At 48.2% G+C, this 12,819-nt stretch overlaps 1 protein-coding gene across 4 annotated transcripts in view; it reads left to right on the top strand.

Annotated features, from left to right (window-relative positions):
• GIT1 (GIT ArfGAP 1) overlaps positions 1-12,819 on the top strand; it is a 50,647-nt gene that overhangs the window by 6,175 nt on the left and 31,653 nt on the right. The window lies entirely within an intron of this gene.

The following is a 12,819-nucleotide window of genomic DNA, read 5'->3' as shown; positions in this document are numbered from 1 at the left end:
GACCCTCCCGGTATGGTGGGACTCCAAATCCCATCTGCCCTAGGAGCCGGCAGTCAGGGATGATGGGAGTTGTATTCCAGCAATATCCAGAAAGCCTCATCTTCCCTGCCCTGGCTTATGGGGTGTTTTCTCCCTTTTGTTCCCGTGTGGCTGAGAGTCAGCGATTCCTACTGGTCACTGGAGAACCCCAGTTTCTTGTCCTGGATTTTGTGGGGCGATATCTCTCTGAACCCGGGAGGGGGGGCTCCTTTCTGATCCACCCAGGAGTGGAGATCTAGCTCCCCTTCCCACCGCCAGCCCCGGTTTCCTTGGCGGCAGGCGGAAGAGGGATGCCGCTGGCAGAGAAGTCTCTCCTGACGCATGACAAGCCGTTCCTCAGTGCCAGAGGCTCCCGGGGGCACAGAATGCAGACATCTGCCAAGTCAACTCTCTCTTCACTGCCATCTGTGCAGGATGAGCCCACGCACATCCTTCAAATCTTGGGAATGGGAGGCTGGGAGGAACGGCTGGAGAGGTCCTTGCCGGCGCTGCCGGTTGGTGCTGGGGACCCCGAATTGAGAAGGCAGGGCATGAAAATCGTGGCTGAAACCCCAGAGAGCTGCTGCCAGTCAGTGTAAACAGTACCGACCTAGAAGGACAACCATTGGTCCAAAACTTACCGAAGCAGTGTGTGATAAAATAAGAATAAAGTGCAAATGATTACAAACTTGGGTCAACAAAAAGGGATAAAGCAATTACTATACAGTTGAATAAAAGGATCCCAGTGTGTTGGCAGTGGATGTCATGGAGCAGTGAGTTTGCCTATGGAACTCGCTGCCACAAGGTAGATGGTGAGGAGTCCCTAGGTTAGATGACTTTGAAGAAGATTGGACCCATTACCTACTGAGGCCTGTTAGTCTCTATGGCCGTATAGAGTCTATTGCCTGATATACTTGGTCATCTGATTTAGCACGGCATTTTTCGGTATCCTATGAGGCTGAGACTGGCTGGCAGACAGCAGAGTTGATAGGTGAATTGGATGCTGCCCTGGGCTCCTTTGGAAGGAAGGGGTGTAAATTAAATTCATAAATAATAATAATTATTAAGAATGATGCTTCTCCTTACACGGGAACTCACCCATGCCCTATGTGCTGCAGACTCCAGATTCCCAGGGGGGATGGTACCAGTATTTGGGGGGCGATGGGATTCCCTAGGGGGGTGCTGAGAGGCAGGAGGGCACTGATGCCAGTGCCAACCAGACTTTCAAAAGTTGGGTTTCCCTGCCTCAGGCTCACCAGTTTCATTGAATTAATCAACCACAAAGTTTTAACTTTGAACAACTGTGTGATTAATTGTTTCATTGTGTTACGATCTTCCTTCGTGGGCCATGCAAACCGCTGTTCCGAATAATGCTTTTTTGTGGGAGTAGGGGGGGCACTGCGGATGTGTTTATGGAACCAGGGGGGGGGGCAGCCCCCTCAAATAAATTGGGAATTACTGAAGCAGAGCCTGCCTTGTTTTGTTAGCCTGGGTTGGAGGTTGCTGTCCGTTCTTTCCATTCTCCGCAATCCAAACTTCGCAGGTCAGCCATAAACTTCCCCCCAGGCCAGGATAGGAAGGAAACGCCGGGAGGGGTTCTCCATCTGCAAGCCCTGGGCATATCCTGCCTTGAGTAGGGCTGTGGTGTCAGGCTTGTTTTCAAGTTAGGGGCTGGGACTGCCTCCCCCCAAGTCTCTTGACACCTATCTTGCCTTCTCTTCTACACAACCCCTCCCCACGAAATCACGGTTTGGTGGTGGGGAAAGGGACCCAGGAGTCCTGCGGCTCACCCCCTTCCCCAGGCCTCATTTCCTAGCTGGCTTTGGTGGTGGTGGGGAGGTTTGGCTCTGTTTTAAGTTCCTCCCCTTTGTGGGTCTTAGGAGCTCCTTAGCACTCGCCAATCTATGTACCTCAGTATTGTCCACACTGGCTGGCAGCAGCTCTCCAGCATTTCAGGCAGCCCTGTCTGGGGATGGCAGGGGTTGAAGTCCGAAACTTCTACTTGCCATGCTACAGCTTAATCTAAAAGTAAAACCAGGTTCTAGTCTTCATGGTTCTGACTGAAGGGTTGGTATAAACAGGGACATGTGCAGACCACTGGGCTATCTTGCTGGCTGCTGCCTGCACTGACTGGCAGCAGTGGCTTCCGGGTTTGAGACAAGGGGTCTTTCCCGGCGTCGGGAAAGGGCATTGCAGAGTTGGAAAAGGTGCAGGAAAGGGCAACCCAAATGAACCAGGGCGTGGAGTGACTCCCCAGGGAGGAGAGTTGGGTCTTTTTCATTTACAGGAAAACTAAGAAGCGGGAAGAGAGGCGTTAATAAAATTATGAAAGGCAAGGAGAGAGGCAGGAGGGAAAAGCTTTTCATTCCCACTCCTAATGCTGGAACTGGTGGACACCCAGGGAGGCTGAAGGCTGGAAGATTCAGGGCAGACCGAAGAAAGAGTTGGACTATGGAACTCCCTGCCACAGGAAGCAATGAGGGTCCCAACCTGGATGGCTTTAAAAGAGGACTGGGCAAATTCTTGGAGGAAGAGGATGAGGAGGAGAGGGCTATTGATGGCTGCTAGCCAGGAGGGCTGTTGCCCTGCCTCCATAGTCGCAGGCAGCCTTTCTGGAAAGCTCAGGAGGGGAGAGTTGCTCTCATGCTTGAATCCTACTTGCTGGTTTGCTATTGTGGCATCTGGTTGGCCCCTGTGAGAACAGGAGGCTGGGCTAGGAGGGCCCTCTTTGGCCTGATCCTGCGGGCTCTTCTAAAGGCAGAGCAGGTGCTCTCCCACTGAACTACAGCCTGCTTGCCCAAGTCATTCATCACCACCGCCTGAGAAACAGTTTTTATCCAAATGCGATTTTGGTTTTAAACGCAGTGTAAGGTAGTCTCTGTAGGAGTATATTGTATTTAATTATGGGGTTTTTTTAGGGGGTTAACCAGGCTGGGATAGCAGGCTTGTTGGTTTTTGAATGTCTGATGTAGATTTTTTCAATTTTGTTGTTCTGTATGGGACAATGACAACAAAGATTATCGTATCGTATTGTACCAGCAACTCATCCTAGCAAACGAAACCCCGCGCATTTCAGGGGGTTGGGCAAGATGACCGCTTGGGTCCCTCCCAACCTGACAGTTCTTTGGGAACTAAATCCAGGTGCGGCAGGCAGCAGGCTGGTTACTGTTGATTCTGGTTTTCTTAGGACGGGCTTCTGGGCTCCCAGCTGTCTCCCACGCCCTGTTTCTGGCGGAGCTTTGCATCCCACAGGCCTCTCCGAGACATGATTGAACAAGGCCAGGCGGAAGCTGCGGCCTGCGAGCGATTTGGGAGCCGCTGCTTGGCTCTGAAGCCACCGTACCCGCACGAAACATGCCCCCCCCCGTTCGCCCAAAGAAGGAACAGTTGCTGCCAGCTGTGGCCGCCCATCCAAGGGAGCTGGGGAGCTCTGAAGCAAAGGCTGGGTGTTTGTTGTGAACAATGGAAGTGACACATCCCAGAGCTGGGTGAGGAACAGGAGGCGGGCATGGATCAGTGGCAAAGCAGCCGCTCGGCAGGCCGAAGGTCCCTGGGTAGGGCGGGGAAGGGCTCCCTGCCCGAAACTCTGGAGCACTGCTGCCAGTCGGTGTAGACAGTATTGAGCTGGATGGACCAAGAGTCCAACTTGGTAGAAGGCAGCTTCCTACGTTCCTGTTTCAAAACCTCAAGACTAGCATCTTAGCAGTCAGGCTTTTGGGAACCGCCTGGTTTTAAAGAAAGGGCTCCTAATAGCTCTGTGCTGTTTTTACTCTCCGGATTTTAATAGGCTTGCTTTTTTATTGTTTTGGTTTTGTTTATTAAATTTGTATACCTCCTTACACCTCCAGGTCTCAGGGGAGATACAGCATAAAATCACAAAATGAAAACTACCCTATAACTCCCCCCACCAACACATTTTAAAAGGGCATTGCACGTCCATCAGCCCAAGGCCTAGTTGAAGAGGAGCATTTTTGCCTAGCGCCTAAAGATATATAAAATGCTTTTTATATCGTTTTGATTGTGTCAGAGTTGAATTACCTTTCAACGGTTAGCTTTTTAGCTGTTCTGTGTTTTCTCTGAGTTGCTTTGATTGGTTGCAAGCCACCTTGAGCCCTGGTCTGGGGAAAAGGTTGGATATAAATATATTTAATGCTTTTTTCCTTTCAAAATAATAATGTTTAGGGGTACTCTCATTTTCCTACTCATATTGAAATTCTGCCGCTCAGTGAGGCCAAACTTAGATTCACCAAATGTTTAGGGGTATGCGTCCCCACCCCCACCCCCCCAGAAAAAAGCACTGGATATATTTATAAATGCTAATAATTACAATTATAATAAAATAAATAAATAAAGCAAATGCAATCCCAGGGCTCGACGCCCCCCTCCCGCAAAGGGGACTTGGTTGGAACCATTACGGGAGACTGTGGTTCTTTTAGGGGATTTGGAGCGTGGCCTGTTGGCCACGGCAGGGTCAAAGCTGGGTGAGGGAGCCGGCGGGCTTGTGGGCGGTGGGCCTGTCTCTCCCTGTATGCCTCCTTCCCTCCTTGACCTTTCCATCCTGCTTGCTTCTCTGTTCTGGAAAAGGGAATGGAGAAGAAAAGGCCCTCTTGTCAGGGCGACACAGCTGCCTCCTCCCTTGCAGACCCACAGCGGGGAGGTGGCGGTCGAGGAAAGAACCAATTTTTCTTCAGCTGTGTGAAGTACAGGAGGGCACAGGTTTGATCCCTGGCACGTCCTGGCTGAAAGGGCCTCCGTTCATGGGTTACAAAAGAATCAAGGGTCTTAGAAATTGCAGAAATTCCAACCTTCAATGCTGGAATATGCAAATGTCCCATACAGGGATTGAACCGTCAATGTTGCTGTTATAGCACCACACTCTAACCAGCTGAGCTATCCAGGGAGTGTATTGTAGCATTGAAGGGGACCCTGAGGGTCATCTTGACCAACCCCCTGGTGAATAGACATTCCTCTGTGGCAACCGTTAACCTAGATTTAAGCTGCCATTTGGTACTTAGCTTATATATCTGAGTTTCTAACACGCTGCTCACTGTCAGAAGTGAGGTTACAGGGAACCAGGCAGAAGGCCTTCTTGGTAGTGGCTCCCGCTCTGTGGAACGCCCTCCCTTCAGATGTTAAAGAGAAACAGCTATACAGTGGAACCTCAGTTTTCGAGCGTGTCGGACGCCGAATGTTTCAGAACCCGGACGCCAAAAACCTGGAAGTAATTGCTTCCGTTTTCAAACGCACCTCACAGTTTTCACCATTGAAATTGCTGGCAGGCCTTTGTGCCTTGGTTGTCGAATGTTTTGGAAGTCGAACGGTCTTCCGGAACGGAGGTTCGACTGTACGACTTTTAGAAGACATCTGAAGGCAGCTGTGTACAGTGGTACCTCAGGTTAAGAACTTAATTTGTTCTGGAGGTCCATTCTTAACCTGAAACTGTTCTTAACCTGAGACACCACTTTAGCTAATGGGGCCTCCCGCTGTCGCCGTCGCATGATTTCTGTTCTCATCCTGAAGCAAAGTTCTTAACCTGAGGTACTATTTCTGAGTTAGCGGAGTTTGTAACCTGAAGCATCTGTAACCTGAAGCGTCTGTAACCCGAGGTACTACTGTATAGGTAAGCTGCTAATGTTTGATGTTTTATTGCATTTTTATATCTGTTGGAAAGGGACGCAGGTGGTGCTGTGGTCTAAACCACAGAGCCTAGGACTTGCCGATCAGAAGGTCGGCAGTTCGAATCCCCGCGACGGGGTGAGCTCCCGTTGCTTGGTCCCTGCTCCTGCCAACCTAGCAGTTCGAAAGCACGTCAAAGTGCAAGTAGATAAATAGGTACCGCTCCGGCGGGAAGGTAAACAGCATTTCTGTGCGCTGCTCTGGTTCGCCAGAAGCGGTTTAGTCATGCTGGCCACATGACCCGGAAGCTGTACGCCGGCTCCCTCGGCCAATAAAGCAAGATGAGCGCCGCAACCCCAGAGTCGTCCGGGACTGGACCTAATGGTCAGGGGTTCCTTTACCTTTATATCTGTTGGAAGCCGCCCAGAATGGCTGGGGCAACCCACGCAGATGGGCGGGGTACAAATAATAAAATTATTATTATTATTTAGACTCTTGATTTAACGGCCTCCTGCGATGGGGAGGAGAGACCCCTGTATAGATGGAGGCATTGCTTCTGTCATTTGGGAGGGGAGCTTTGCTGAGTCTGGGTTGTCCCTCATTCCTCTGAGCTAGGGTGACTGTGTGGGGCATGGACACCTGCCCAACAAGGCCCCTCTGTTCAGGGTGGCTCTTTGTGCCTTCGGTCTCTGGGGCAACGGGGCGCCTCCTCTAGCAGCTGGGTCAGGGTGGCATCTTCTGAAGCGGCCCTGTCTGGCAGCTGGCGTGAGTCTTCGCTGGGTCCAAGGCAGGGTGCCGGCCATCTCTCCGCCCCCACCCAGCGAACGGCCTTCCCTGGTTTCAAACGCCCTTTTGTGCCGGAGGAACAAAAGGTCCCCAGTGAATTGGTGGCGGGGGGGGAGGGGGAGCCAGGGCCTGGGCCTCCCAGCAAGGGGGAGGCGAGTGACGTCTCGGAGCCTCTGGGCAGCACCCAGGGACAGGCGTCCCTCCCAGGGGTGTCAGCAGAGGCCCCACGTAGAAATCTTAGCAGAGAGGATCCCGGGGTTTAAGCACTGCCTGTCAGGGGGTTCAATAGTTGTGATACCTGCACTGCAGGGATTAGTCTAGATGACTCTTAGGATCCCTTGCAGCTTGGCAATTATGTGATTTAGCTGCACCTTGTTAATTGTTCATTTGTTTATTTTTCAGACAAAAGTAGTTTTGAAATAATTGTAAAAAGTTGGTTTTTTTAACCAATTAAGTCACAGAATTGTAGACTTGGAAGGGTCTCTGAGGATCATCTCGTCCCGTGGTTCCCAACGTGGGGCACACGCCCCACAGATGGGGGCAATTTGATTTTTAAAAGGGGGGGCAATTCGAGAAAGAGTTAGACTACGTTAATGGCCTTTTAGGCTTCCTCTATGTGAATAGGAGTTCACTTTCTGAATAATAGCCCGGCTTTGACTGGGGAGGGCGGGATATAAATAAAAATGTATTATTATTATTATTATTATTATTATTATTATTATTATTATGTGTCAGGGGGGCAGCATCAGGATTTTAGAGATGCTTTGGTGGGGCATTTATCTAGTCCAAACCCCTGCCGGTGTCTTGTCGTTGTTTTTTGTAAACAGCTTTATTATAAATCTTGCAAAATAAATAACCTGATAACTCGTCTTTCCCTCTCTTGTTTCTCCAATGTACCCCTCAAAAAAACCCCACAACCTGATCAATGATACCCTGGGGGTCACTGAGCGCAAACTCTTCACGTGCTCAGAAGTGCTCTCTCCATTGTCTCTTTGGACTCTTGGTGGTGCAGAATTGGGCCTTGGGTATATGGAGACAGAGGAAGCTGCTTTCTACTGAACCAGGCCATTGGCCCACCTGGCCTGATCTTGTTTACACCATGCTTTTGGGTTTTGGGCAGGGGGTACCTCCCCAATTCTTCCTAGAGACCCGAGGCGTCGAATCAGGGACCTTCTGCACACCAGGCAGAGCTGTGGGTGGAGAAGACTCCTGATCAGAGTCTTCTGGGTTCTTCTGAAGGGGATGGCGGGGTTCTTGGGTGTCAGGAGCTGAGGAACATGTCAGCGAATGCTGCAATCCTCCTGAAAGGGGGGTGGGGAGCGGAGGGTTAGCGCTGCAAATTTCGGTGCATCCCCAGGGAGTACAGGGTGGGGGTGCCAAGCTTGGAATAGCTACTTGCGTGGGAGCCTCTCTTTTGGTTTTTAGTTTTATTTGCACATAGGCAAAGGGAGGTGTGAAGATTGCACAATGTTTTAACCATGAAGTCTGCTAGCTGTGTGGTGCAGAAGGAAGTCGGCGGTGGGGGGGCATAGTTAGGAAACAGGGTGAATGTTGCAGTCTTGATTCTTCCTCTCTCCTCACCTGCTCCCTCCAAGGTTGTTCCTCTGACGCTTTATCTCGCCAAGACGCCCATTCTGCCCCACTTTTGGGAGCCACATTGGGCGTCTCAGAAAGATGAAGGCGCCATTTGGTAACCTAGTTTATATATCTGTAGTTTCTAAAATTGCTCGCTGCTGGAAGTGAAGTTACAGGGAACCAGAGGGCCTTCTTGGTGGTGGCACCCTCCCATCTGATGTCAAACAGATAAAGAACTACAGTGGTACCTCGGGTTATAGACACTTCAGGTTACGTGTTTTTGGGTTACGCACTGCGCCGAACCTGGAAGTACCGGAACGGGTTACTTCCGGGTTTCAGTGCATGTGCAGAAGTGCTAAATTGCACTTGGCACATGCGCAGAAGCACTGGGTCACGATATGCGTGTGCGCAGACACGGCGCTGCGGGTTGCGAATGTGTCTCCAGCACGGATCACATTTGCAACCCGAGGTTCCACTGTATACAACTTTCAGAAGACATCTGAAGGCAGCCCTGTATCGGGAAATTGTTAATGTCTGAGGTTTTATTGTGTTTTTAAATCTGTTGGCTACCCGGTCAGATGGGCGGGCTCCAAATATAACAATACAGTGGAACCTCAGTTGCCGAATGCTTCGGAAGCCGAACAATTCGGAACCTGAATGCCGACAACCTGGAAATGAATGCTTCCATTTTCGAACGCGCCTCAGAGGTCAAATGGCTTCCGAGGTGCGTTTCTCCATTTTTTAAAGGAATTTCCAGACTTCCAGAACAGATTACATTTGACAACCGAGGTTCCACTGTACAGTGGTACCTCGGGTCACATATGCTTCAGGTTACATACGCTTCAGGTTACAGACTCCGCTAACCCAGAAATATTACCTCAGGTTAAGAACTTTGCTTCAGGGTGAGAACAGAAATCGTGCAGCGGCAGCTGGAGGCCCCATTAGCTAAAGTGGTGCTTCAGGTTAAGAACAGTTTCAGGTTAAGAACGGACCTTCGGAATGAATTAAGTACTTAACCTGAGGTACCACTGTAACGATAATAATAACAACAACTATTTAACAGCCTCCCTAGCTTATATATCTGAGTTTCTAACATTGCTCTTACGATGTCATTACGTCCTTAAATCATGCTATGGTGAGGTGAGGTGAGTGGAGACAGTGGAAAGAATGAGATTCCCACCTGAGGATGCTTTTATTTATTTTATTTTTTTAATATTTATTGAAGTTTTACAAAAACATAAATTTACAAAATGTAAAAAGGTCGTATAAAAAGAAAGAAGTACCAAAAAAAACATGGAAAAATACATAAAAAATAAAAAATAAAAATAAAAATACAAAACACAGAAGACAAATAGCTAAAAAAGAATTAAAAACAAATCCATTTTTGTGACTTTAAACTCATTATCTTATTTCCTTGGCCTCCTCCCACCTCCCCTTTTTGTATTCCCATTTAAGTAATCAAATCAGCAAATCCTTACCCTCTTTCATTTATCTTAACTCTGTATCTTAACATATTATAACTCTATATTTTCATCCATTATCAATTCAATTTTGCATATTCTTATTAACTTTTTTGCTAATGCCACTTATTTTCAATCCAACATCATTTTAACATTCATTAATTTTACAGTATTTCTGAAGATAGTCTTTAAATTTCTTCCAGACCACCTGAGGATGCTTTTAAAGCAGGGGCCAGCAAGGTTTACTCCAGTGGAGATCCCTCTGTGGGCCGGATCGTGTGTGTGCCCATGACTTCTGTGTCTGCGCATGTGCAGGCGCAATTTCCGGTGTCGCGGAAGCGAGTCCCCACGCTGCGCGGCGCTGGTTTAGCGCAGCACATGGGGACTCACCAAGCAGGTGGCTCGGTTCAGGAGTGGCTTGGGGGCCGATTAAACGACCCCTATGAGCCGCTTGTGGCCCATGGGCCTTAGGTGGCCGACCCCTGTTTTAAAGTGTCAAGGCCTAAAACACACTTGATGATTTCTCTCTTTGTCACTGTGCTGGAAGGGGAAGAGCTGCCTCGATGTTTCTAGGGCGGCCTTTCGGGTTTCCGTAGCAACCAGGCAGGAGAGACAAGGTGTGTCTCTTCTGCATCAATAGATTTTTGATGGGTGCTCTCCCCTCTCCTAGCTTTCCCGTGAAAATTCCCTGGAATAAGGTTTGCTGCGGAGGGGGCAGAATATGCATTTCCAGATATTTGGGGCCTGGTGGGGAGGAAGGGCCTCTGCCCACAACCAGTGGCCCAATGGAGGAGTGTGGATGACATCAGGGGCTGTGGCCTTGAGCCCTGACTTAGCCCCAGAATGTGTGGAAACTGTCCTCTGAGCATGTACAAAGGGTTTTTTGGGGGGTGGGAAGGAGCACGCTGCATGAAAATGTTAATGTTTTGTATGATAATTGTTCTTCTTTATGGCATAGTGCATTTTTTTTGTAAATTTGAAAGTACAACCAACGAAACATCGAGCAAAAATATGCCATAGGAAAGAGGAATAAAAATAAAGGATTTTTTTAAAAATGAAGTTTAAAAAAAGAATGAATAGTCGTAAAATATATTCCATGATGGGATGCACAGTTCATATTCATACAAAATGTATCGTGTTCAAAAACATTGCCAGATAAAATCATATTTAGTAGTCTATATGTGTAGTATATTGTATGTATAGTGTAGGGTAATATATGTTTTAAAATGCAAAACAAGTTACACTTTAAGTAACTAAGTGACTGCTAATAAGAATAAGAATAATACAGAAAAGCTTCTCTTCTCCCTGCCCCCCAAGCTGAGAATTAGAGACAAGTCAGAAAGTCCAGGGCCCCCTAATCTATTTTTAAAAGAAAATTTAAATGCGCTGCCTTTGCATCTGATGCCATCTTGACTTTACTGGGTGATGTAGTTATTTTTAATGATCTGACAATATGACTTTGCTCTGAGGATGCCTTTGTAGGTGTGAAAAGGCAGCTGTAGCTGTTTTTAATTATAAATAATTCCAAAGCGTTGGCTGCACTGCAGTGATATCTCAGAAGCCGCATCACCCCCGTTTCTGCTTAACGATATTGTTCGTGTTATTAATTTACAGCTTGCCTTTTTCAGAAAAGTGCACGAACCGTCCTCACATGAAATCAGGGTAACACAAAGCACACACGTCCCCTCCTCTAGCTCAGGGGTATAGAACACTTGCTAGGTGTGTAGAAGGTCCCTGGTTCAACCCTTGACATTTCCAGGTAGGGTTCAGAGAGACTCCCAGCCAGAAACCCTGGAGAGCTGCTGCTGCTGCTGCCAGTCAGTGTAGACAGTACTAAGCTAGATGGGCTCAGTGGTTTGGCTTAGTATAAGGCAGCTTCCTGCGTTCTTTCTCCAAAAATATATTTCCATTTTCTTTTCGTAAATATACTTTTAAATTTCGTTTTGTAATGTATATATAAAACAGAGAGAACCAAAGTTAAGAGCTGAAAGTTAAAAGATAAAAAACAAAGCTATAAAACAGGCATGGAGAATTGATTCCGATTGCATGTGAGTTCAAATAACAAAGTCCAAGTAAAGAATATAAGTATCATCTGATTATCTGGTTCCAGGCTTGCCAAGCTTGGGACAAGAGTTGTCTTGAAAATGTTGGCTCTGTTGTCCATGTACTAAAGGAATACCAAATCATGTTGAAAGGGCCTGGTCCTTGTCAAAATCCCAAATTATGCGCAATTTCTCCATTCTAGCTCTGTTCCAGAGTGATTGATACCAAGCGTCCAGAGTGAGATTTTGGGCCATTTTCCACTGAGTTGCAAATAACTATGCCAAGATCATATAGGAGACCAATTCTTTTGACACTTTTTCTACATTGGCACCATCAGAAACATTAATTTTGGACAGCAAACCATGGTTTCTTTAGTAACCTGTCTCGTTTCCGTCAAAATTAAGTTCCAGGAATCTTACGTCGACTTACTGGTACATTCCCATCCTAAATAGAATAAAATAGGATTTATTATTTATACCCCACCCATCTGGCTGGGTTTCCCCAGCCACTCTGGGCGGCTTCCAACAGAGTATTAAAATACAGTGGTCTGTTAGACATTAAAAGCTTCCCTAAAGAGGGCTGCCTTCAGATGTCTTCTAAATGTTTAGTAGTTATTTCTCTCTTTGACATCTGGTGGGAGGGCGTTCCACAGGGCAGGTGCCACCACCAAGAAGGCCTTCTGCCTGGTTCCCTGTAACTTGGCTTCTCACAGTGAGGGAACCACCAGAAGGCCCTTGGCGCTGGATCTCAGTGTCCGGGTAGAACGATGGGGGTGGAGACGCTCCTTCAGGTATACTGGACCAAGGCCATTTCGGGCTTTAAAGGTCAGCACCAACACTTTGAATTGTGCTCGGAAGCGTACTGGGAGCCAATGTAGGTCTTTCAATACCAGTGTTATGTGGTCTCGGCAGCCGCTCCCAGTCACCAGTCTAGCTGCTGCATTCTGGATTAGTTGTAGTTTCCGGGTCACCTTCAAAGGTAGCCCCACGTAGAGCGCATTGCAGTAGTCCAAGCAGGAGATAACTAGAGCATGCACCACTCTGGCGAGACAGTCCGTGGGCAGGGAGGGTCTCATCCTGCATACCAGATGGAGCTGGTAAACAGCTGCCCTGGACACAGAATTGACCTGTACCTCCATGGACAGCTGTGAGTCCAGAATGACTCCCAGGCTGCGCAGTTCAGGGGCACAGTTGCCCCATTCAGGACCAGGGAATCCCCCACACCCACCTGCCTCCTGTCACCCAAAACAGTACTTCTGTCTTGTCAGGATTCAATCTCAATCTGTTAGCCGCCACCCATCCTCCAACCGCCTCCAGGCACT

This window comes from Podarcis filfolensis, assembly GCF_964270895.1.
Source record: "Podarcis filfolensis genome assembly, chromosome: 15".
NCBI classification, from domain to species: domain Eukaryota; kingdom Metazoa; phylum Chordata; class Lepidosauria; order Squamata; family Lacertidae; genus Podarcis; species Podarcis filfolensis.
Note: the sequence above shows the minus strand (reverse complement) of the source record. Positions and strands in the feature narration are given on the sequence as shown.